This window comes from Buteo buteo, chromosome 26, assembly GCF_964188355.1.
Source record: "Buteo buteo chromosome 26, bButBut1.hap1.1, whole genome shotgun sequence".
Lineage (NCBI taxonomy): Eukaryota > Metazoa > Chordata > Aves > Accipitriformes > Accipitridae > Buteo > Buteo buteo.
In genome coordinates this window covers 5,378,670-5,403,536 of record NC_134196.1, presented here as the reverse complement: position 1 = coordinate 5,403,536, position 24,867 = coordinate 5,378,670, and the positions used below count along the sequence as shown (strand labels likewise).

At 38.8% G+C, this 24,867-nt stretch overlaps 1 long non-coding RNA gene across 1 annotated transcript; it reads right to left on the bottom strand.

Moving 5' to 3' along the window:
• Window positions 1-1,211: 1,211 nt before the first annotated feature.
• On the bottom strand, window positions 1,212-12,870 carry LOC142045048 (uncharacterized). The gene is made up of 3 exons (XR_012654509.1): window positions 12,752-12,870; window positions 10,481-10,585; window positions 1,212-1,922 (listed from the first exon to the last, which is right to left on the bottom strand). It is a non-coding gene; the product is annotated as an uncharacterized LOC142045048 (long non-coding RNA).
• Between the last annotated feature and the right edge of the window lie 11,997 nt (window positions 12,871-24,867).

Genomic DNA, 24,867 nt, shown 5'->3' with positions numbered 1-24,867 from the left:
CTGCTCCACATCATCTTGGTCAGGAAGGAGGAGCAAGGGAAGGCAGGGGAGACTGGATCGAGTGCAGCTCTGACCCTGCTTCGCTCAAGAGGAGTTTGGCTGCAGAGTCCAAGGAGAATTTCTGCCCTAGGGAGGCTGGTTAGGTCGTGCTCAGTGCTCAGCTGATAACTCAGGATCCAGCGGGGTCTTATACTGATTAGCAGAAGATCTAATTTCACCCTGATTAAGAGAGAGCAGATGAAGAAGGATGCTGAATAATCATATGGGCATGTATCAACTCTTAGGCAAACGTTCCTTTTAATCTACTGCGGTGAACAACCCATGCACTCGATTTTGACTCCCTTGACAATTTTTCTGAAGGGGTCTTCTCCATATATCTCCCAGGCTCTCGTTTTTTATAGTGACATTGTCCCAAGTGCAGACAGAAAACAATGTTGCTGTTGCTATTCATTAGAATCTATATTTATTTCTTTATACCATCCAACCAGCTTTGTTTTCTTTTGTAAATTTCATACAAAAATATCCTGTAAATATGCTTTTAGTAATGACCAACTTGATTTTTAGGAATGCAAGTCATAAATGTTAGTCATAAAAAAAAATTACTGTTTTGCTAGTTTTAAATAACTGTGCATATTTTAATACATTGAGTCATATACAAATGTAATTAAAAGATATATTATCTTCCTCTTGCTGGAAATTTCACTCAGAAATGAGAAGGGTAACATTTGCCTCTTGTGAATAACTGTTCAAAAGATTAATTCATGCCAAATGTTGGCTCTTCTGGGGTTGCCTGCAAGAAGCTGAACTCTAACGCGGGATGGCATCCATGTGTGTTTACACATTTCCCGTTCCCTAGTCCAGCCACTGCCACGAGAAAATTGCTGAAATACTTCTGAGCTAACATACATGTGACAGCTGCTTCCAAGGGTTATAAAGGTATGTACTAGTTTAAGGAACACTTTATTAGACATAGAGCTATAGTTTGAAAAGTGAAGGAACCCACAACTTAGAAAAAGATGTGAACAGCTGCAATGGGTGGAAGCTGCCAAACAACGGGCTGTTCTCATGCAACATTGACATTTACCATGAATGTGGAGACTTTAAAGATTTCTATCAAATATTTTAGAACGTTTTGCTGGAAGTGGGCTCATAGATAGATACAAGAGTTTATATATTGTATGTGAGTATAATCAGAACAATGGTATAGAGACATATTTTCTAATCAAAGAGAAGTATACATAATGTAAAGAGAAGAAACCCCAACAGATTGCACAATGGGTTTTGCAAGAACTTTGACAAAGTTAATGCTTATCATCATGCTGATTTGTAAAGAGCAGTAGTTGGGTCCAAATTTAGCACCCTTGTGTCTTTATTAGATACAGGTACATTTCCTGCATGTCTTAACAAAACAGTAGGAGGACAACTTCCAATCTAGTCCATAAGGACTACAGAAAAGTTCCAGAACATTTGGAAAAACATTCCTAATTTCCTCCATTTACAGTCATTTCTTTAATTTTCCTTTTCTGTTATCAGAAGAAACATAAGACTAAGGAACACGTCCAAGTAGTAAATACACACCCAATTTATGTTAATGGAATCTTCTAGTGGAAGGTCTCCCTACCCAGGGCAGGAGAGTTGGAACTAGATGACCTTTAAGGTCCCTTCCAACCCAAACCATTCTATGAATTTATAACACCAGAAATAGTAATATTCACTGGCTCCATGCAGGAAATCTCACTCAGGCAGATGTTTGAGCTGTTTGGTAGACTATTTTTGTTGTTGCTGTTTTTCTTCCTCTTCAACTTTTCCCTTTAACAATGGACTTTTCTCTTCATTGCCTTCCTCCTGAACTCCCTCCTAGATTTGTCACATAGGAATAGCTTGTCCATATTCAAGATGCCAGACCATCTGGAGAGTTACACCTGGAAAAGGAGTAAAACTCACCTCTTGACTTCAAGCAGACAGAAAAACACACTTTCATCTAAGTTTCTCTCAGACCCTTTTGGGTATAAACCAGTGTGACTCCACAGTGGTTGCTATCATTACACTTCTCTCCCAGTGCTTTCCAGGTGGGGAAGGAATGCGACTAAGGTTCTTCGGGGAAGTTTCTTCTCAGCTAGACAAGGGGAATAGGTATACTAGTCGTATAAAGCATTACTGCGTCACCCACGTTGTGCATCCCACAGTCGGGACCAACCCGAATATATCTGGGGGCGTGAGGGAGACTTCCAGCTGGACCGATTGAGGACCTTCTCTAGCACAATTTCCCAAGTATTTGCAGGTTCAGGAAAGCTCTTTATTAGGGTCCTCCTCCCTGTTTACTTCTCCTAAACTAGCTAAGCCCATTTGCAAAGACAAGTTGCTGCTGGTTGGAGCCCTGACGCCAGCGAGGGGTGGAGCGGCTGCCATGATTTTGCAAGGCTCTGCCCCCCACGGCAGGGACCGAGGTCACCCCCCGTTCAGCAGGGACGAGCCTGGGGGCCAGACCAGCCCCACCAGCCAGGGGCTGCAGCCCGCGCTCTCGTTTCTGTGAGTCGGTTCAGTCATCGTCTTCTCCCCTCCTTCTCCCTTCTTAATTTAATACAGAGGGTGAGGTTTTTGGCTCAAAGTCAATAGTTTTTTACCATGGATTTCAATGTGGCAAGAATGTCATCCAAACCCTTCATGCCTCACTGAGGACAGTAACACAAAGAACACTATTTTGGAACAGAGAAAGGCGTCATGTTTGCCAGCAGCTTTGTTTATTGTGTTTGGGGGCTTCATGATGTAGTTGCCTACCCGCTTCTTTATTAAATGTTAGTTTGGCTTTTGAAAGTTTTATAAGCTACAATATAATAATAATTAAAAGTTTCGATGCAATTTCCAAAGCTGGTTTTCATTCCTTAGGGAGTATTAATTCGGGTTTAATTTGTTTTTCATCTTCATTGTGCAACAAAACACAGTTTGTTTTTAAAAGGAGGATCAAACTGATACTGAAATATGTGTACATGTGTTGGCAAGGCATTTCTTGAGGAGGGCTGCAGCCCATGAACTTGGACTTCAAACAACAAATGTGCAGAGCTCACATGAACTTGAAGTTGCCCTTTTATTTGTGACATCCATAAACATTTATGATGCTTTGTTTTTAATCCCAGTAAGTCTATGTCGTTACTCTAGGTCTTTTAATAGTGTCTATTTATATTGTGAAATCATGACAACTGTGTTGTCTTCCTGTAAAGCCAAAGGTCAAGGGTCTGTTACAGCAAATGTTAACACATGTGAATAACTTCACTCATATGAATAATCAGACTGATTTTAACAGGGAGGTGTTTTTAGGGTCAGGCTCCCAATATTTTGACATACTTCCTGAAATGTTTTGTGGATAGGAGCCATTGACTTTCATATGGTGATAAGATGCTCTGAACACACAAAAAACTCCCCTCCAAAAGATAGGAATATGTTTGGGTTATCGGATTTTAACAATTATAATTTTTCTTGTTAGCTTTCTTTTCCTGGATACAAGTAGCATTGGAAGAGCATTTACAAGAGATCAAATAGAATTAGTGTTGATGATTTCTGTAAGTCAGTGTATATAATATTCCTCTCCCCTCCCCTGCAAGCCTGTGTGTAACTACATGCTTGGAGACCTTAATGTATTTTTTTGTCTTCATCTTGTGGGAAAAAATGACAGAATTAATTACTATTACAACAGTGACGTATTGCATTTTATAATTTATATTGTCTACAGATCATTGCTATGATGAAATAGGCAAATGTATATGAGAACACTTTTTAATCATAAGAACTATAAAAATTCGTGCTTCCTATAATAAATATTATTATATTTTTAAGGCTATACCTAGCTGTAGTGCCTCTGTAGTGCATGTGCTGTGAAAGAAAATAGAAGAGAGACACAAAATTCCAAATATACAAGGCATACATAAACTTGAAGGTATTCAGAATAAGCAGCCTGCTTTATAAAGGGAATTTTCTAGTTTTCTGTTGAAATACTGCAGTGATCCTTGGAAAGGTTTTTATGAATATACTAATCCAGTTTTTCCTGCTGTTTGCACAGATTCCAGCTGTGTTAGAATGCAATTCTTGCAAAAACTTGCAAGAAAAGCATGTCAGGAACAAATTGGCTTTCTGCTTTTTATTGGAATATATTCAAGAGTTTGCCATGTTGCATTCTGAACCTTATTCTCAAAATACTTATTCTATGCCTGTGACTTAACTCTTACTGTTAAATGAGGGAGAAGCTTTACATACGTTTATTCATCGTATAAAGGCGGAAAAGTTTTGGAAGAGCAGGAGTGCAGATGAAAATCTATGAACATCAGTATCTTAAATTTGTAAACATGTATTATTATTTTCTTCATATTACCTTGCTAAAATATCTGGCTTGAAACATTTTGTTAGGTAATCGTGCCACAAAACTGGCAAAGGACCTGCAGTCTAGGTGTCATAACCTTCCTGATAGTAAAAGGAACACATTTTCCATTAACGTGGAGTCATGTGTATGGTCTGTCCACTGATACACAATGTCATTTAAGACATTCCATCATTCCCTGCTTGAGCACTCTTCTCTAATCTGATGAGGTACCCAGGGAAGAAACAATGATAGCCAAGGCATTAAAATGTAATCAAGATATGCAAATTCATATCTAAATGTGATTTGCTTGGAAAGAGAAATTAATCTAGGCATGGTCAAATAAACAGTGTGTAATATGGATAATTAATCACCAAATTAGCAGCTGTAGTCCCATGAGAAGATTATGCAAATGAAAAAAGCCCCCATCTACAGTCACAATTAGACTACTTAATACCAAACTCTAAACAAAACACAGCCCTTGGGAGCACCATAAAACAAGCGAGTCAAACTTAGTGGGTCATCCTCCAAATTCCACAGACAGATTTTGGAAGTACTTCATTCTTCCTTAGTTGCAGAAACTGATTTATTTTCCCACCGATATACCAGGCTCATTGAACAACCTGCAACCCTGAAATGCCACTAATGTTGCTTTACGAAAAGCTAAAATTCCATTCATACAGGCTAAATCAGCAGTTACAAGAGGTAGGGACTAGAGGGTAAATCCTCAGCCCTTGGGCCCAGTGCATGTGACAGGGATGGATGCTGCAGAGCTATGTTAGGTGTCTTCTGTGCCTGTAGAAGGTTTCATCTCCAGCAACTTCACTTACTGCTTTGCACTTGCATTTCAATAATAGATCAGGGTTTTCTCTGAACATGGTATTTTTCCCATCTTTCTAATATTTCCTGAAAATACTTTTTATACCATTTCTGAAAATCTAATCAAGACATTTGCTTTCCACTGGTTAAGCCAAGCCAATGAGGCCAAGGATGCCTCACGTGGACTTGGCTGGGATATGGTCCTACCTGGCCCACGACACCCCATGGTCTCCCCTGAGGCTGTGCATCGCACTAAAACCATGGCCCAACCTGGAACATGTAAAAAGTTGTCCAACTAGGAAACCTGACTCATGGGTGAACAGAGCTATCCAGCATTTGAAGCAGAGCTTCCTTGAGGTGCCTCAGTAGCTCAGATATATTCAGCTTAACTCTGACTCAACACAGAGTGAAATATGTTGACTTTTCTGAATACAAATTTTAGACTTTTTTAAAGAAAAATTGTAATATACTGACTCTTGTCTTCATTTATGGTGAAAGCAATTGTTCAAATATCAAAATTGGCAAGGGGCTTGAATTTCCATCTCCTGATCAACTCCACATTGCTAGTTCCATGGGAATAGCCTGGTTTGGGAATGACCTTTGCACAATGCAGTCAAGAAATTCCTCAGTGTATCCTCAGCCAAGAAAAGCAGAGCTTCTCACTTTGAGTCTCTGTGTACCTGTCGACATAAGCACTTATAGGTGGAACACACATTTGAAAACACAATATTGTGACAACCTAGCTCATGGTAGACCTGTCCTAAACTATCACTGGGAGTGAATAGAAGTTAAGTTTGTAAGAAAGAGGAATTTGCTGTTATTCTGAAATGTTTGTGTTGGTCTTATGATGCTCTGGACCATGATTGGCTTTTAGTTGCTTTTTGTTAGTTCAGAATAAATTGCACTCCTTTTATTTCATTTAAAGTTTTAATTCCTTCTTGTGAAGCTATTTGTGCACCCTTTTGGTAAGATTTTCAATAACTTAATTTAAACAGCTACATAACACTTGTGTTTTAGGGCTCTTAAAGCTGCATGGTAACAATTGCTTTCAGCGTAGAACAGCCTACCCTTCTCCCAGGCAGTTAGTTGACACACTGTGTGCAATAGATTTCTGTTGTGTTATCAACGCAGTGAGGTACATGCCTCTTGCAAATTTTCTTGTCAATGTAGATGTAGATTTTGTCAATGTAGATTTTGTCTTCATACCTGAGCAAATGCAAAGGAGAAATAACCGCAGAGGGGAAGCCCCAGTCACACTATAAGATCAGGATTGCAGAAACTACCATGTAAATTTTTGTCTTCACTGATGTTTAGCCCCAACCAAGGGGTCGTTTCTCATCAGTCCAAGTCACATGAATCCCATGATGTCATTTACCCTGCACCAAAGCTTCCAACATTGCCTTGGATGTTTTTGCAAGTGCAGCACCAAAATAGACTCAAGGTTTCCACACGCCGTGTCAAGTCAAGTATTCTGGAAAATTGATGGGTGTGCAACTCATCTCCTGTATGCTATGGAGAAATTGCAGAAAATCACAACGCAGGGAGAGGGAAGTGTGGGACTGCAGTTGGCAAACTGCTTGAGCTTTCCTGAGTGTAAAGCCAGGATGTGTTTTTAGATGCTGACCAAGATGTAACACAAACAGACAAGAAAGTAAGCAGTCAGCTTCATCCCTGGAAGTTCATTGGGCTTGGGCTGGACTGTCCCTGGGGGCTAAAGTACAGATGGCTGATGGCTATGGGCTCGAGGGCTGTTAACAAAGGTATTTCTTAAAAGACCACAAACAACCGTGAATCAGACTGGAAGAGTACAGCAAGGTTTCGGAGCCCCGTCTGTGAGCAGCTCCGCTGAAGTTGCAAAAGCCATTTGCTCAGTTAAGTTATCACCCTTTGCGGGTAAGGCATGATGCAAATCCATTTCCCCTCAAATGGAGAATTCAGGCACTGCTGAAGCTGCAGATTTATGGGGCAATGGAAACCAGTCACAACCAAGCTGTAACCCAGTGTTTCCTGGCCTCTACCAGCCCCATTGAGCTTCCTCTTATCTGGGGAATTCTTCCTATCTTGTGACAAACTATTGGGGTCACAACTGCATGCTGTCCTTGGCTGACTTTTGAAACTAGTAATTTCGGAGAGGGAGTGCCAGGGAGTCCTGACAGAGGCACTCCTTCAACCGTCCATCTAATATGACAGTTCCCAGTGCAGTTAATCAAGCAATGCCCTTTTCTCATTTAACGTGCCCAGTGTTGGTGCAACTGTCACATGTTAGCAATTACACTCTTAACTACATAGGTATATGCTAACTATATGATGAGCCAAGTTCTGCTCGCTCTTACAACTGGTTTAAATCTGGAAGAATTCTTTTTGTAAGTGAGCCTACCCTGCTACAGAGAAAGAGAACCATTAGTATGCTGGTTATACAAACACCGGCAACTGATCAAACTGAATTACTACCTTTTATATAACTGTTTGCTATAGTTCAGCGAAACGTAATTCCAAATGAAATAAGAAACCTGCAATAAGGACACAGGGGAACAGGCAAAGTAGATTAACTGGTTAGACAATGATATTGACAGCATTTTCTTAAATTATTATTAGGAAGATAATGTCATCCAGCACATCTGAGCAGTGTTTTGAGGGAAAATGACTCTCTCCAGGGAAACATTTTAATTAAGATAAAATTGTTAGATTGCTCTGAAATTCTTGGATTGACAGTCTTTGTCACAGTATTATTTTTCTACTAATAATGTGTACAAGTTCAAAAAAAATCAAGCAATAATTACTTATGTGAAGAATACACTACCTTGCCAAAAGTGCACAAGTAGGAGTTAGTTGTTTAGTTTATATTTTGTATATCAGAAATGCCAGCAGGAATGGGAACACAGCAAGAGGAACACGTTTCCAAACAGCCTGATTACTGAATCTGATTACTAATGCACATTGAGCATTCTCATCCTTCCAGTGCTCCCATTTTACAATAATAAAGCATCAGTGCTTATAGGAAAAGATTGGACCTGACGTCATATCTGGAAACTAATTTAATGGGAAATTGGATAGTGACAAAATGATGATGATTTATTTTTAATGGCAGATGCCTCATTAGTTATGATTTATTTAGATGACCTTACCAGTCCTATGGTATTTTCCGCTATGGTATTTTCCTCTGTGCACCCCGGCCCCTCCAAAATCCTGTACACTCCAGAAAGAGCAGCACTAAATACTGCTGACCAGGTGCCTGATCCTGCAGACCTTTACTCCTGATGGTTAGATCCATTAATTTCCATGGTCCTGTTCATGTATGAAATGAGCACAAGACAGGCTCCTGGATCATTATTACAAATCTCTATGTATCCCTCACAGGATGCTTATTATCAAGTATCCTGAGGCAACAAAAGAAATTTTGTTCCTTTTGATTCATTTTTTTTCACTTGACTTACTTAGATTTTCAGATTGGTGGTGAAAGTGACATTTTGTTTTGCCTGAAATGTATTGAATAATCTCCCTGGCTCTCACAGGAATTAAGAATGCCATGCTTGAGTCATTATTTAAAGTGCACAGCTTTTGATATTTTTGGATTTCTTCTTCCAAAGAAATCAAATTAATGATTGGTTGTTTAAACTAAGAGTCTAAGAAAACAGCCCAGAGAGCAATTAAGCGAAAAGAAGAAAAAGAACAACAAAGGTTTAGCATCTTTGTTTCAGGAGCAGGGCTAGCAGGCTCACAGGTAAGCAGAGGCAGAAAGGGTCGGCTTCTCTTCACTGATGTCCCAGCCCTCTCCAGAGATATGAATCCCGGCCACTGCAATTCAGAGAAGTAGCTGCTTCCAGTGCCAAAGTACATGGGGTCCTTCACAATCCAGTTTTCAAAATAAGTCTAGTTTTAATGGTGTCTTTCACTATTTTTCTGCATCTACTGGTCTATCCTGTTAAGAGAATTAAAGTCAATTGAAGTGTGAGTGATTTTCCTTGCTTCCTCACGCTGAATTCAGAGATCTCTCCGAAAGAGGGAATTCTTGCTGTATCAGCCATTGCAGTTTTTTCAATGCTGTGCTTTATGTTTCGTAACCCGAACAATTTTGCAGCCTTCCTTGAGCAAGCCAGCATTAAAGTCCTCTGAAATTCAGTTGGTTTCTTGTTTTGATTGCAGAAATAATCTAGGCAAACAATTTGTAACACGTATGAGGGAATCTCTTTTTTTGTCAAAAAGACAGCTCTTTTTGTATAAGCCCCAAATCTTATTTTTGCTTTTTCTTGTTGGTGTCTTTTTTAGCAAATAACTCTTCAGTTTTCATTGCCAGTTTCTTATAGATATATTTAGTTGAACATTTTCAAACCTCACTAAGACTCAAAAGCAGTCGTCACACTGTTACAGAGGGACTTCTATCCCACCATGTTAACCAAATACAACCTACTTTATGTTCCTGGTCCCAGGGGTAGAATTCAGATCCCTGCCCTAAATCACCGCAGGCTGCAGCAAACGCCTTGCCCCAGCTTTAGGTCTGGAAGCTCAAGGCTTCCCTGGCTTCACATAGTCCCCAGTGAGCTCAACCGGTCGCTCGGCACAGCAGCCGATGCGATATTAAACATGTTGCCTCCTGGTGTGCTGCTGGCTGTGGACACTGGTGGACCTTGACCTCCTAATCCTGAGTGCCAGCTGGGTTTAGAGACAATCCGAGGATTTCTGTAGGAGAAAGGTAGGCACAGCCTAGAGCTGGATGAGAAGAATGATGCGTCCTAAATCTTGTCTCCTCTAGCCACTTAGCTCCTTCCTACATGCTACAGCAAAGCGATACTAAGCCGGTCTCCCAGATCTGCCCCTGAAAGTGGGATCGTAAATTCTTCCTTTAAAAACATGGAATAGAGACGGTGTTTTCTCAGATCAGTTCTTGCAGGTTAAATTTATGCAGCGGGGACGGGAAGCCAGGATCCCTTTTGTCCACTCCTGCCCTTATACACCAGGTTGCAGAGCTGTGCTTCTCTCTTGCACTGACAGTTTCAACAGATATGAGCACCCTTCCCCTTACCGTAATGTTTTGAGCAGGAAAAATCGTTAATAACAGAGAACCAAACTCAGATTTTCCTCTGCCTTGGTAAATGTTTGAGCCGTTATAGGAAGGAACAGCACACTTTTGGTCTGTTAAGAAAATGACAAGTGCATTTTGTATGCGGCCTGATGGCCTTAGATCGAGATCTCAAAGCAATCTGAGTCGAATTCCTGAAATCACATTAAAAAGACTTCGCCTTTGGATTTTGACTTAGGTAGGATATAAGACGCTGGCTGCTTTCCAACTGTTTTTTACTAAGTGTCAAAACTTACATGTCTTTCATTGAAATGTTTTCTTTTGAAAGTTTAGCCTTCAGTGTTTGGCTTTGCAGACAGCTCGTCAGATCTTGCCAAAGAAAGATGACCCTTTCCAAGAGTCTGCAAAAAAAAAGTAGAAAAATGATTACTTGGAGGTATTTATGTCCTCAAAGCCCTACAGAGAAGGAATTTTTTAGTTCAAGGTGTCCGATAACACAGACTTACCTCCTTTAAGAATATTTGTGCCTATATTTATTTGCCAAAACCCGATTTTCAGATTCTTTTTTTCCTGGGGAACCATTGATGATAGCATCTCTTACTTTCCCTGAGGTACTGGTTCAACAGGTTTCCCTGTTTATCAGCAGTCCTTTTTTTTCTCTGTGATTGCCTGGGGTTGCCTACTTCACAGCTCAGGACTCACCTTTGCCACCAGAGAAACACCCAGGAGCAGCAAAATGGGAACGCATCCCCCAAGCAGGAGCAACGCTTGCTCAGAGTGGAGCTGCGTGGAAATTTCCTGTCCCCCCCCAAAGAGCGTACCCCCCGTCTTTCTTGAATAAACCTAGCCAAGTTATTGAGAGTGCTGCAGAAAAGCTCTACTGCGTTCTCCATATGGATTGCCCTGGCCTTTTTTCTTAGCTACTGTTTATTAAATCCCCTTGCACAAACGGTAGTTCCAAACAGAACTCCAGTCCTTGCAGTTTTTTTCCGTTGCAATAGAAACAAAGAAATGTTTAATATCATTTTGCTATTTTGAGATCCAAGGTGTTGAAAGCACAATGCGAATGGGAAAAAGATCATTCCAACGTGCATTTTTTCCAAGGATTTTATGTTAAAACCTGAAACCAAACATGAACTATCCTCTGGTAATTTAATATGAAATAGATTTAAAGGTTGGAAATATTGAAAATAATCTTACCATTCTTTATCACTAGAGAAAATGGAACAACATAATATATTTATGAAACAAAGGAAAATGAAATGTCTGACAGCACTAGTTCTAGCTGCAAAAAATCCATCAGTATAATATAAAACCAGCCATGCCAGACTTGAAAGCCAAATTGGTTTGCAGAGCATGCTGAACATTAACTATTAACACTTTTTTTTCTAGCTAGAGCCACTTTTCTTGCAAATGGCAAAACCATTAGTGAGCTGCCAAACTATATTTTCCACTTAATTTCAATGTTGAAGAATCTAGACATGACAAAATTTGGGTTATCAATGGAATATGAGGAAAACAAGAATTCAAGGCTCTCGTGCCATTTTTTCTCTCTGCAAACTCCATAATCTTGTCTAATTTGAATAATTATAAGCTTCACATGGCTGACAAGGTTCACACAGGTAAATCACCATGTTATCTGCTGCATCTGTGATCAGTTAAAGCCTTAAAGGTGCACAACAGAACATCAACTTTTTGTCCATTCCCCACTTCTGAAAATCACTCAGTTGTGTAGTTCTGCACAAATATAATCTTGAGGAAAATAGTTGTGATGAAAAAGAACCAGGGATATTTCCAACCGTGAGTTAAAATTTCATACCCAGAAGATTTGTTAAGAGATCTATTTGACAATTTCTTCCAACTTGATCTTTATTTTAAAAGGTAGAGCATTTTTTGAACACATCGTTATTTTTTGATAGCTTTTAGGAGTCTCGTCTGCAGTTAATTCATCTCCGTCTCTCTCTCACAGCGTGGCTGTGTGGATATAATTGCTTATCTTACGAAGTCATCAGGCAGTTCTTTCTATCCTTTCAGCTGGATGTATTAGAAAGCTCAATTTATTATATCAAAATATAAGATCTTTCCATCCTCCAAAGATCCTTGAACAGCACGTAGAACTTAGCAGCCAGAAGACAGCATTCAAGATGAGTTTTCAAAGGTGGGGAATATCAAAACCAGCCTCAGATTTCCTGGAGCTCAAGCTGATTTGATGATTATGTTAATCTTTTGCATTACAGAAGTAGCTAAAAGACATGATCACATTTTAGGTCTTTTTGTGCTGAATATTAGAAAAAGATAAGTAAGGACAGAGACCTGAGGAATTTGCACTATGCACAAGAAACGTCTCATTGAGTGGAAGAATGCATCTGCAAAGCCGTGGGCAGAAATGCTGATGTTTTCGCCTATGTTTTCTCAAAACAAGCCAGCATCCTATTGAATCAGCTCTCAAACTTCCTGGAAACAGTGGGAGGACTCCCACTGACTTCAGTGGGCTGTGGCTTTCACTTCTAGATGCGCATATACAAGTTTTACTTAAATAAAGCGAATCCGTAGAGACCACCGCTTACCTCAGAGGCCCCCGCTGAATGCATGTTGTTTAGCAGAGTGGGCCCAGCACCAATTTTGTCATATTCTGAATCCCCAGAAGGAGACCTCGGTTCCAGCTCCAGCTCCGCACTACATTAAGTAATGGGTCACAGCATGGGACTGGCTGCTTGGCTTTCTTTAAAAGAATTAAAATGGTTGTGGGAGGGCTTCCCACAGCCAAGGATGTTAGCCAGAAAAGGTCAAGTTACAAACACTACCAGATCTGCCAGTGTCCTCTAATGTTTGTCCAATTGCCTTTTGCCAATTCTTATATATTGTTTTATTATATCCTGGAGAAAAGGCAATTCGGTCTGGGAGGCTGAATTGGGAAAGGGAAAAATCTTATCTACAAAGTCTTCTTCTGGAACTTTTCATGTGAAGTTATTTTGGGGAAGGAAGGCTTGACTCTGAGCAGGCTGTGGGAAGAAATCCACTAATTTCTGGGATCTATTTCTATAGCTTCTGGAGGAAGCCAAAAGCACCTACAGAGAGGGTCTGTCCCCCCCAGTTTGGGTGGGGACATAACCCAAAGCAAGCAAAACAGATCTATTTCAGGCTGGCCAGTTCATCCTCCCTATCCCCTAGCAGATGTCAACCAAACGCCCTTCCAGTTTTGGGAAATATTCAAAGTTGGGGTAGTTGTTTTCATTTTAGACCTTATCCAAAAGCCTTACAGATGCTTTCCAGCCCTCAAAGGAATAACAATCATAATGAAAACCTTATATTCACTTCAACAGATGTAGGTCTAAGCATAGGGCAGGATTTTATTTCTAGATCCTGATGTTGATGTTAATTTCATTTCTTTGTGTCTAAATCATTTGGGTTCTTCTTAGGTAGCTGCGATTTGGGGGGGGGCAGGGAACATGATACCTCAGATCAACCATTGTGGAGGTGGACTTTCTGTATGTTTTACTTGAAATGAGTCCATCAAGAACACCAAAAGTATTTTTGGCATCTATTGTACTAGGAAGAGTTAACTGTTCTTAAACAGAAAACTCAGATATACTAGGCAGGAAGGCCAAAATAGAAGGGATGACTGTCAATTCTCTCTCTGCCCAGCATCTCCCTGGAGAAAGACACTGTTTTTCCCTCCAATCTGCTTGCTCTCAGGCCAGCAATTTTTCAGTAGCTTCCTGCACTGCAATAGCCACTATTTTTCTCCTTCAAATTGCAGCAGAAATCTTATTTTTACTCTCCTGGGAGGCTTAGCAAGGTGTTTCCTCCTTTGCCTGTCTCACCCTGCACTACAAATAATTCCTCCAGCCTTGACTCACTTAGATGCACGTTCCCCTGCTTTTGGGAAGCTATTTGTGAACTGGGACAACAGGACAAAGCAAATGGGAGGTCTTCTCTTGCCTACCATAGGGCACTGCATGCTGTCCACAGCAGTACATGATGAACAAACCAATATAAGGTTTATATAAAAGGTATAACCAAGACAGATTTATTGAAATGCTTTTTTACTTTTTTTTTTTTGAGTGTGAAAGAATGAGGTGTCTGGAAATGAAAAGTACAATGCTTCATTTATTATTTCTGTTATTTCTCTTTGTCATTTATATTATGATACTTGAATACCAGCAATAAGTATCACTGACTGCTTGATCCATTCTTATCCCCTTCATCATACACAACTAGCTGTCACTGGAGGTATAGAGTACTAGTTTTGGCAGTCATTTTTGTCTCATCAAGTATGTACGCTCATATTCATGGCCAGCATAGTAACTTCCCACTCTTCTTGTCAATGTATGAACATTCAAGAAGCAAATGTCCTTTCCCAATATGTGTTTCTATGGTAGTAAAATAAAGCAATACAGCAATTGCTAATTAGAATCACAGAAAGGATCCCTGGAGGTCATCTGGTCCAGCCCCTCACTCAGAGAAGGGCTTTGTCATTAAACTGTACTGCTCAAGGCCTTGTCCTTGCAACTCAAAACTATTGCACCACTGTAGGGTTTTCCACTTCTCTTTCTTTGCCCATCAGATTGAAGAGACATGTAGATCAAGTCTTTGGAAATTTATTTGGAGGATGTGTTAAGAGTATGATTGGGATGGTCTTGCACTTGGTAGAGGATACAAAGGTACTTCCATATTCCCTTCCTCTCACAGTTTGGTCAACAGCTTTCAGACACTCACTGTCCCCTTCACCATGGTCAACATTTGGGAAAAGAGTGAGTATAAACATAGAACAAAGGAAATCAGTTTACAAATTGTTATACTTTTGTCTTCACATTCCTCTTCTGTTGTTGCAGTCATCCTGATTTGCCATATAGGCAGTTTTAAGTGGAAATGTAGTCATTTTAAGCCTTCCTTCAGATAGGTTTACCTGGAATTTATTCCATCTTTGTATGGATGGCATTTTCATTTGAGTTTTTTTACCAATGCTAACTTTTCTGCCAAAGTCCTCTGTGTTTATATCAACTGCTCCCATTCAAGATTGGCAAGGATCTGATGCACTGGTTTTTTGATTTAAGTCAACTGTTTTGTCTCTATCTTTCTGTTATGCTGGAGTCAGTAGGAATACATGGGGTGTGCATCTTATGACAATCATCATAAACACACACCCCCAGAGGGACCTTTGCATTCTGATTTTTCTTGTATTTTTTTAAGTTTCTATAGAATCAGGTTCAGAGATCTCCAAAATCTGACTCAGGTTATGCAAGTGGAGAGGCAGACTGGACATAAAATTGATGTAGTTTAGCACTTTCCAACTTCAAAGCACTTGACAAATTCTAAAATCTCTGGTTTTGGCACATCAAACATCAGGAATGCTGGGAAAGAGTTGTACCACTTGAGTGGTAGCAGATGGTGATGTTAAGTTTGCAGATCATACTGAGCTAGCAGTGAGCCTGGTGCCAGAAACACGGGGAAAGCAATACAGATCCAGCAGAGACAGTTCTGTTACCAGCTCAGCAGATGAGTCATTGGGTGACCGAGAGAGTGACCCACAGGATGATTTCAATTACTTGTGTCCCAGTTCTTCTAAAACAAACAAACAGAAACCTTAGGAATGAGCTTAATTTACAGCAGCCCATCAAAGCCAATTGAGTTCTTTGCATGTTGAATTTTTAACTATCAGCATGTACATTTTCTGGATCAAAACTATGTGCATTCATTTTTGGAAGTGGCAGCTAATTGTGATGTTTTGGGGGTTTTTAGAGCATGAATCTCTACGGAGACCATGATCTAAACAGTTGAGTTCTAATCTCCATCTCTTCCTCATATATGTGAGGGTATTTGCCTTTAGCCTTTGATTGCTTCAACTTTCCATCCATATATGTAATTGCACACCTAGACTTGTTAGCGTCCTTTAAGAATACCGAATAAAACATTAACCTGAGAGTTGCAACCATTAGTTTTAAGGCACATGCAAGGTGTTTCACTAAAATCTGCAGGACTTTCCCTGGAACAGTTCAAAGGCAGGAAGCAGGGGTTTATCCCATGCGAGGAGTTGCTTGCCAGAGACTTTAATATTGCTGATGTATAGATGCTTCTATTGTTCTACAATGATTTTGCTAATAGCTAAGGGGATATATCAAGCACTTATCTTTTTTCTAAGAGGAAATTGTGAATTGGGGTTCTAGAAATACTGTGGTGAGCTCCTCGTGTGAACTAGAGATTAAAGAATTCTCGTAATCCAGTATTAAGAAGATCTAGCTTTTCAAATAATTTTGAATTACATAGAATGTAACCTCTAGAAAACATATTGTAAGTCTAAGTATGGAAACACCCATGTACTTTTTGCTTTGCTATTCTCAAGCAAGAGCATGTGACAGGTATATACCACAAAAAGATACCAATGAAGTAAAAACCACACTGAAGGATATAGATTGGTCTAATGGCATCTTATAGGCCCATCATTTGTTCATGTCGGTAGGCATTTCAAAGGACAGCATGGGGGAAGAAGACAGGACGGTTCCAAGGCAGAAATACATTTTTGTAGGGTAGTTTAGTCAAGGAGAGGGAATGGGAGAAGTTATTAGGAACTTGACCGTGTTAGTAGCTCAGAGCATCCAGAATAACATAAAGGTTCTTCAAAAAAAACCAGGTTCAAACTGGAAACAAAGGATGAAGCAGTATCTTTTTTCCTGTATTACTCAGATCTGCTTTGGTTTTAAAGGTCACAGTCCACCAACACTCATGCATGTATAGCCTTTCTGTTCACTTCACTGGAGGTTGTAAGCTAGTAATGTAACTGGAGAGAAAATTTGGCAGTAAAAATCCAATTTACTTCTCAGCAACTTATGCCATTTGTAGTCCTCTGAACATATTAGTTATCCAAGCAGTGAAATGACAATGCAGTCACAAAGTAAGTTGATAAGAGGGAGATTTCCAAAAGGGTTGGACAAAAGTGTGCAGGTGTTTGAACCCAGGCTGCATATGCAGCGCACCAGGATTTGGACTTGCAGCCCCGCATTTCCACAGTCTTATTTGTATATGTGCGTATGCAAATCAGCTTCTGCATCAACATGAGTCAGACATGCACAGGCTTAACAGACACTGTTGCAATTCTATCATAGATATTCCAGCTTTCATACTGTATATGGAAGCAAAGCAGCCTCCCTTTGTTGCAGGTATTGGAAGGAAAATATAAAATATGTACAGGTAAACTCCTTGACTTGAATGCTGCATTATGCTTTCCTGAAAAAAGTCAGACGTCTGTAACTGTTATCAATGGTATACATACAGAAATGTGTTTCAGAATGACTTCTTTCTAGGTAGTATCTTGGGGTTTGCACTGTGAAAAATAGGAATATTGCAGAAATTCCAATTAAATACAGTGTACATCTGCCGAGCAACGATGTGGCTAGAAGCTATTGAATCAGGAAAAAAAATTCCCAGAAGAATAAACAGAAAATCTTACCAACTGTTTTTTAAATTTGCCCTTGCTTCAGAACTATTGCTTGACTAGCACCCCAGACAATATTATAATGACTTCCATTTGAAGCTGCTCCAGTCTTTTGAATATTAGATGCATTCACTGTAGAAATGAATTAGTGTGTAGAAGACAGATGAGAGGTTAAAAGTTGTGATAATTTGTCATATGGATATTGCCATTGTGGATTGAAACTGAAAGATACGTTTGCACAAATTTCCTTTTATGGTGAAACCTCTGAATTCCATCAAGTACTGCATGTAATTTCTGTGCCTCTCCTTAGTGAACGTGAACCATAGTATTGATTATTTCCAGTACTATTTTAATATTGTCACAGGCACTAAAGCAACATAGTTGTGGAAAGCAAACCAACTAACCAATGGAGTACTCAGCGTCAAGATTCAATTCTCAGTAAATCTAAGGTTTTAAAAACATAAGTACCCAAACAATCAGAAATCTGCTTCTATAGTAATGACATAAGATGCAAAAACATTGGCATGCTTCTCTTGTAGCAACCTTTCATCTTATCAGTGACTACAAACATGAGCAATTTTGCTTACTCCTGCAGAAATTCTGTAAGTATTGACCACTTTAAGCCATATATTGTTTAAAGGAAAAAAATATCTTGCATAAAAGTATAATAAAACAACAAATCTCTTAATCTCAATAATGTAAGCTGAATCAACAGTGCTATTTGCAAAGAAAATTGGAATTGACTGAACAGTTGGAACACCATGATGGCTGTACTGCAAAGCATTTCTTTAGCAGAACCACAGACTTCAGTTAAAGCCAGTAAAATAAAAGGAAGATTGTTACCAAAAAGGTCTCTAAAAAGTCAGGCAATATGAACTTCATCATTTTGGCAGGTGAGTGGAAGGGAGAGAAGATCAGGCATAAGCATGCTGAACATATTTGAAGGAATGTTGACCTGAAAAAGCAGAAAGAGGAAAAATCTTGTGTCTACTTTCTTGAAAAAAACTATACTGGATGATTTAAATCATCTTGTATGTTCTGTAATCCTATAAAATGAGGACTTAACATATTTTTTCTTTTCTTTTTTTTTTTTTCCTGGAGATCATATAAAATGTCTGGCTTCTATTCCTCCAGACCTCTGTCTTATAAGATACTTATATTCGTTGTGTTTACTTTTTTTTTCAATGCCTTTGAATCTCATCTATGTGAGCTCTCAAAGATAATGCTTAGTTGTTGAAATCCTGTTTTGGTGATTTTTCTGAAGTGAAATTCATCAGGATATTTAGTCTGAAAAATCTAACTCTCCTAAACATTTTTTTTTTTTTCATAATTCTGTCCTGTATGAGGGTAACTGTTCTTTTTGAGATTTGGAATAAAAGGTAATATTCCACAAAACATTTGTATTTAAACCTGCATATGGTTCACAGTTTGACTCTCTGGCAACCACAGATTTCTCTTCTACAAACTCCCCAATGCTTATTAGTTTACTTATTTATATTAAAGTCATCAATGTTGGTCATAGGGTCTGACACAGGATTCTGATTAAATAATACTACCCTCTATTTTTCTTATTGTCTTGCTTAAATTGACGGTCACAGCTAAGCCTTTATTTTGGTTTACAGAAATGCTTCATTATGAAGACTGAAAAAAAAGTAGCATTAAATACCTCACCCTTCCTTGGGTCATAAGTTGTTTATCCTCCTTCCTCTTTCAGTGGTGGGCTTACATTTTCTCTTATCATTTTTGCCTTTGTGAAACTTTGATTTTCCCTTTTATTTCCTTTGCTCATTGTGACTCATTTTGTGGCTTGCCCCTCACTCGCTGTATTCCAACACGTTTTCATTTGCAAGGAGAACTGACCAATGGGTCATGTTTGTCTTCATTGCTTCGGAAGACAGAAGGTTGGCAGGTTTTAGTGGTTTGTATTTTATAATGAGGTAATAAAAGCAAAGTAGTTGTTTTACGGTTCGATCTAAATGGGCACTAACTCTACATTTATCAGCGAGGTAGCTAGACAGAATTAGTTCTGTAAGTGTGCCCATAATTGTCGTTATTTATTCTACCTCATGGTAATAGTCTATTGCTCCCAATAGGATTTTACAATAACACAGGAAAAGTTTGTGAGCTCTCATACAGCAAAAATATATGTTTTGATGATTACCAGAAATCCTGTGCTACCCAAAGGGACTTTGCTGGTCTCCAGCAGATACAATTCCTTTGTTACTCTGCCTTTGTTTCCATGTTTGATTGTCTATAACTGATGCCGCCAGATTGCTTCGGTCTCAGTTCTGGTCCAAAATGTGCAGATGAGCGGAGATTTTCTCATTCCCACTTGCCTATTCCCTGCACAGGCTGGAGTGAAGTTACCTCAGGTGGTCATGAGAAATATGGGGTGTCCATATTGGAGTATCAAGAGGTTGCCTTTGAGAAAAAATCTTGAGGCCTTATTGCTGAAAGGAAGATATTTATTGAAGTTAAAATGGATAAGGTCATAAAGTCTGCAATCAAGGTGAACACATTTTGCACATATATTAAAAAGCAGTATATGCCTTAGACATATATACACACAATCCTCACCTCAGTATTTTCAAATGTTTCCTGAAAATCTGGTGCTTAAAGTCTGAAAAACAGAAGTGTAAGTCACATTCTAGTAGCAATGAAAATATTAAAAAGCTAATCATAAAAGAATGATTGCCCTACCAAAATAGAGTAACTTCTTCTTATATGTTATTGCCAGGTCTAAAATTCACAACTTGGAATCGAATTCGATATTCAGCCTCAAGTAGAAACGAATTCCCTGGTAAAATATTAATCTTCAGTGAATAGTGTGCTACCAACAGAATAGAAATCTGGGGAAAAGAAACCCAGTAACAGCTGGCATAATAGCCATATGTAGGTCGGAACTGGAAATGCTGAGATTGTATATTACATTTGGTCTGTCCTAATAATCCCTGTGTTCTCAGACATGAAATTCATCTAAATCTTTTTTCCAAAATGATGAATTTGGCTTAAAATAGCAGAATGTCTATGTGGGAGAAGGCTTCTAAAGATAGAACTAATAATATTTCAACATATTTATTTATCAGAAATGTTATTTGTGACTTTTGGGGGTGCTAGTTGCTAAAAATATTCATTAATTAAAGAAGTCTCTTTTTCTGCAAACCATCTGCTGTTCTTTTTCAGTCTGCCAATGAAGTCATGGTACAGAAACAGCGATATCACAGGTATTTTGTTGCCAAGAGATGATACCCTCAAAATTGGATATTATGGCATCCCTGAGAAGTTCGGTCAATAAGAAAGATGTTTATTCCTATAGTTTGGGTGTTTTCCCACATTTTCCTACTTATTTCTTTAAAAGCAAGCAGAACATTCAACTTTTCCATAGGCACTGACAAATGTTTTACATTGTATGTACATAGAAGTCCCCTTAAAATTATGACCACTTAGATGAAACTTTGAAAGGAAAAGTATTATGTGCTGGAATCTCATCTGCAAAAAATTGGTATAGCTGCATCACATTCACGTGTAATTATGTGGGTTTACACTATCTGTTAAATTAATCTGCCATTAATCCAAATTGTCAAGCATTAGTGTCACAGGGATACTTTATAAACAAGAAAGTTAAGAAATGGTGCCAAAATCTCATTTTGTTTATGCGTGTAAATTTGGGGTAGATCCATTGGCTTTAACCCTATTTCAGCAGTGAAACAGTAACAGAATTTGGCTCACAAGTTTTGCTCTGTTGCCCGTGCAAGCTGTGTTGGACCTCACAAGGCAAACACCAACGATGAAGGCTGCTGACTTCAGAAGTCCAGGTAAGGCAGCCTGCGTGGAGGAACTGCCATTCAAGGGTAGCTTTTAATAATCAAAATTTATTTAGTGCAGAGGAACAGCAGAAGCCAGCTTGCAAACCATGAGGAGAGATGTCTGTTGAGTAGGTCTCATTTCTCCTTTCCGTATACTTCGTAAAGACTAGGTCCCCCGTGATTTTTCAAGATAATCTTTTGTTTATTTTAAAGCGGTTACTGTGAAGTCTGTTGCATGCTCTTTTTTGTCTGACAGCATGAAGATGAATTTCAGTGACGTATCTGAGACTTGTTTTCTTCAACTTCATGATCATGGCATATATCATATGAACGTGTGGAGTTGCCTCCTCTTGTTCTTAGGTCATTTCTATTGATGGTAAGAAACAAGTAACAAAGTCAAGATCCGTTGCGAAGAAGAGTTAAAGGGTTGAAATATTTATTATGCTTAGCTCCTTAAATTATAAAGCAGGCACATTTATATCTCCGTGCTTCTTTTTTTGCTTGTTTTGCTTTTAATTGTAGAGGTTTTTTCCACCTAAGTAAGTGCTTTTCTGATTGACTTAAGAAGCACCTTCTTTCCTGAGCAGGCTAACTGGTTTTTATTGCTGAGTAATTCACATAAAAAGTTAATTAAGCCTTTGACCTGATGTCCCAGCAGCTTCTTGGCACAGGAGGAGTCTAGGCCACTTAGTTTCCTAGGAAACCAACAAGAAAGTCCCTGTTACTGTTCCAAAGAATTTAATTTTCCTTGATTTTTTTAGTGCAAAATGTTGTGCTATGGTAGCCATATTATTTTCTGATGCTTTTGCCTTTCACAAAAGCGGGGAGAGAAAATTCTCTTTGCCTCTTTCTCTTGGGAGGTCATAGTCAGCCCTCAGAGACAAGATAGGCTTTTACACTTCTAAGCTTTATTTAACAGCCAAAGAAATGCTGCGTGATTTTCTTGGTCCTGTGGATAATGCAACTTGCTATGCTTTTCTTTGCAACGTGCCTTTACCCACTGGAACAGATATCTGGTATTTTGCTGAGTGAGTCGATGACATAGCTGAGTCAGTAGACATTAGTAAGACATTCAAAGAGTTCACTTTTTAAAACCTGTGTAAAGTAGTATTTTCCGAGGGCAAATTATTCTGTGCTGCATTTCTGTGAACCTCTGAGAAGGTTGCTCTGGAGTATTTCATGCTTTAGGTGAATGCTAAAGGAACTCAGCAGAGTTATAACAAAAGTAGATCACGGTATATTTTCCGTCAACTTGCTGGGTCAAAATCACAGCTGTAGCAGACAGCACCATTGAATTCTGTAGATACCTTCAGTTTACACTAGCTGAATTTAGCGTTCCAGTGTCAAAATAACAGAAGGAAGTTTTTCTGAATATAACATCAATGGGATAATTTATACTTTTTATCTGATGATAGCAATTAAAATAGATTCTATTCTGGATTTCTTTTTAATGCCAGTCAACTAGTTAGAGATCATGGCTCACCACAAAAATAAAATGTATATTCAAAGTTCTCATGTCTTTAAGATAGCCATCCAGCTCAATTTTTTTGCCAAGTCTGCCTTCAGCTGGTCCTACCATATGGATTTAAATACTTACTATTTGTCAGCTGAATCTTATCGCACAGCTGCATGTCCCCTAATTAGGTTTATATCACCTATATATGCACATAGTCACAGGGAAAAGCTGAACTACTAGGAGAAATAAAGCAATTGCAAGTAAAATGCATTTTAAAACCATTGCATTTTAATGAGTTTCCAATTACAGCAACAAATCAGAAGAATTGGCATCAGTGAATACTGCTCATATGGACTTTGATCTCTTCCAGCAGATCGCATTTCTTTGATTAAAGGACATAAGAGAAGGCTTTACGTCTGGCTCTGATGAAATAATTAGCCAAAGCTTTATTGACTCAAACGGGCCAGGATTTCATGTGTTAATGTCAGAAAGAAAAGAACTGGTCCTCTTGAAGAACTGATGCATTTACTTTATAGTTACAGGAGTATACATTTCCTACTGCAATTCTAAACAATTCATCATCAGAATAGCATTAGGTTAAAAGTTTGTGTTGTGAGGAAGAACTATCACTATTTGCTACGTTTAACCCTATTTATAATAGCCTAGCTCTTTGATTTAATATATTAGATAATGACATGTATAAAGTCTTTTTACTTGTACAGAGTCTTTGATCAGTTATAGACAGGTATGTAACAAGGAAAACCTCTGTTTTTCTACACACGCTAGGAAAAAGCATCTGCTCGATAATCTCTTCCACAATTAATGACTTCAAGGGGTTCTACAATGCAATAAAGTGTACATCCGAGTGGAGGCTTTGCCTCAATTCCTTGAGATTGCAGCACTACTTGAAAGAGAGGTGGTAGGAAGGGAATCTTTATGTTGCTAGTTTTCATGCGAGGTGATTTATCTTGCATGTAGCTGTACTCATGGTCTTGGGCAATTGGCACATGTTTTCATACACAAGTGAACAGGACATAATGAATGGGACAAGTGCTGGCATCTGAATTTACGGTTTGTGTTCTCAGACATTTTCTTTCCTCTGTGAAAGTGTCTCCCTTTTCCCTCCACTGCTGTAAACTGTGTTAGCTCCTAAAATAACTTTAAAATAAGCAGGATTATTGTAGTTTTCATCTACTGCTATAAATACATCATTCTGGGAACTATATTCTTGTGATTTACCACCACCATGAAATCTAGGATCTTGTGAAATCTCTGCTCACTTTTCCTTGTATGGTTTAAAATACTCTCAGCATATTCTGTTTAATAATAATATAATCTGAGGAGAAAATAGACTTCAGAAGTGCATGTATTCTTTAGCCAGTGGTCTACCTTACCTTTTCTTTGCTAATTGCATGTAAAATCTCCAGATGCTCTGATTTTTAACTTTGACATATTCTTAGTGTTACTATGTGTTTCTTCCCCTTCACCCTGAGCACCCAATTGGTGTTTTATATTCTAAAGCTTCATATTCCAGTATTTATATTTTGTGTTTTATATGGAGACAAGTGGGGGTGGGATGTTTTGTCTTGGTGCTGAGCCCTGCCACCCCAAACAGTTACTCAAGGTTTGTCTGGCTCTGCCGCTGTCTAATCTCACATTGAAGCTGGAATGTGAAACAAGATTTAAAAGCTTCATTTTCTTCTTCTATCCCCCAAACACACAAACATCTTTGGTGAAGTTATTAAAAAACCCCACAGTTCCTCAACTGTTGTTAAAGCATCATTGTCTGTTCATGCCAGCAATAAAAGAAGTGTGGAAAGAAGAGTAAAGCACTATTCTTCAAAACTGTCTTAAAAATTTGTAAAAGTGTATCAGAAACTGATCCTCAATACTTACACATTATGTATGATAAGCATTTATGAAAACCTTCACAAAGCTCTATTTCTTCAAAAATGCAGATTTTGAGTAAGCTTTGATTTCATTTTTTTA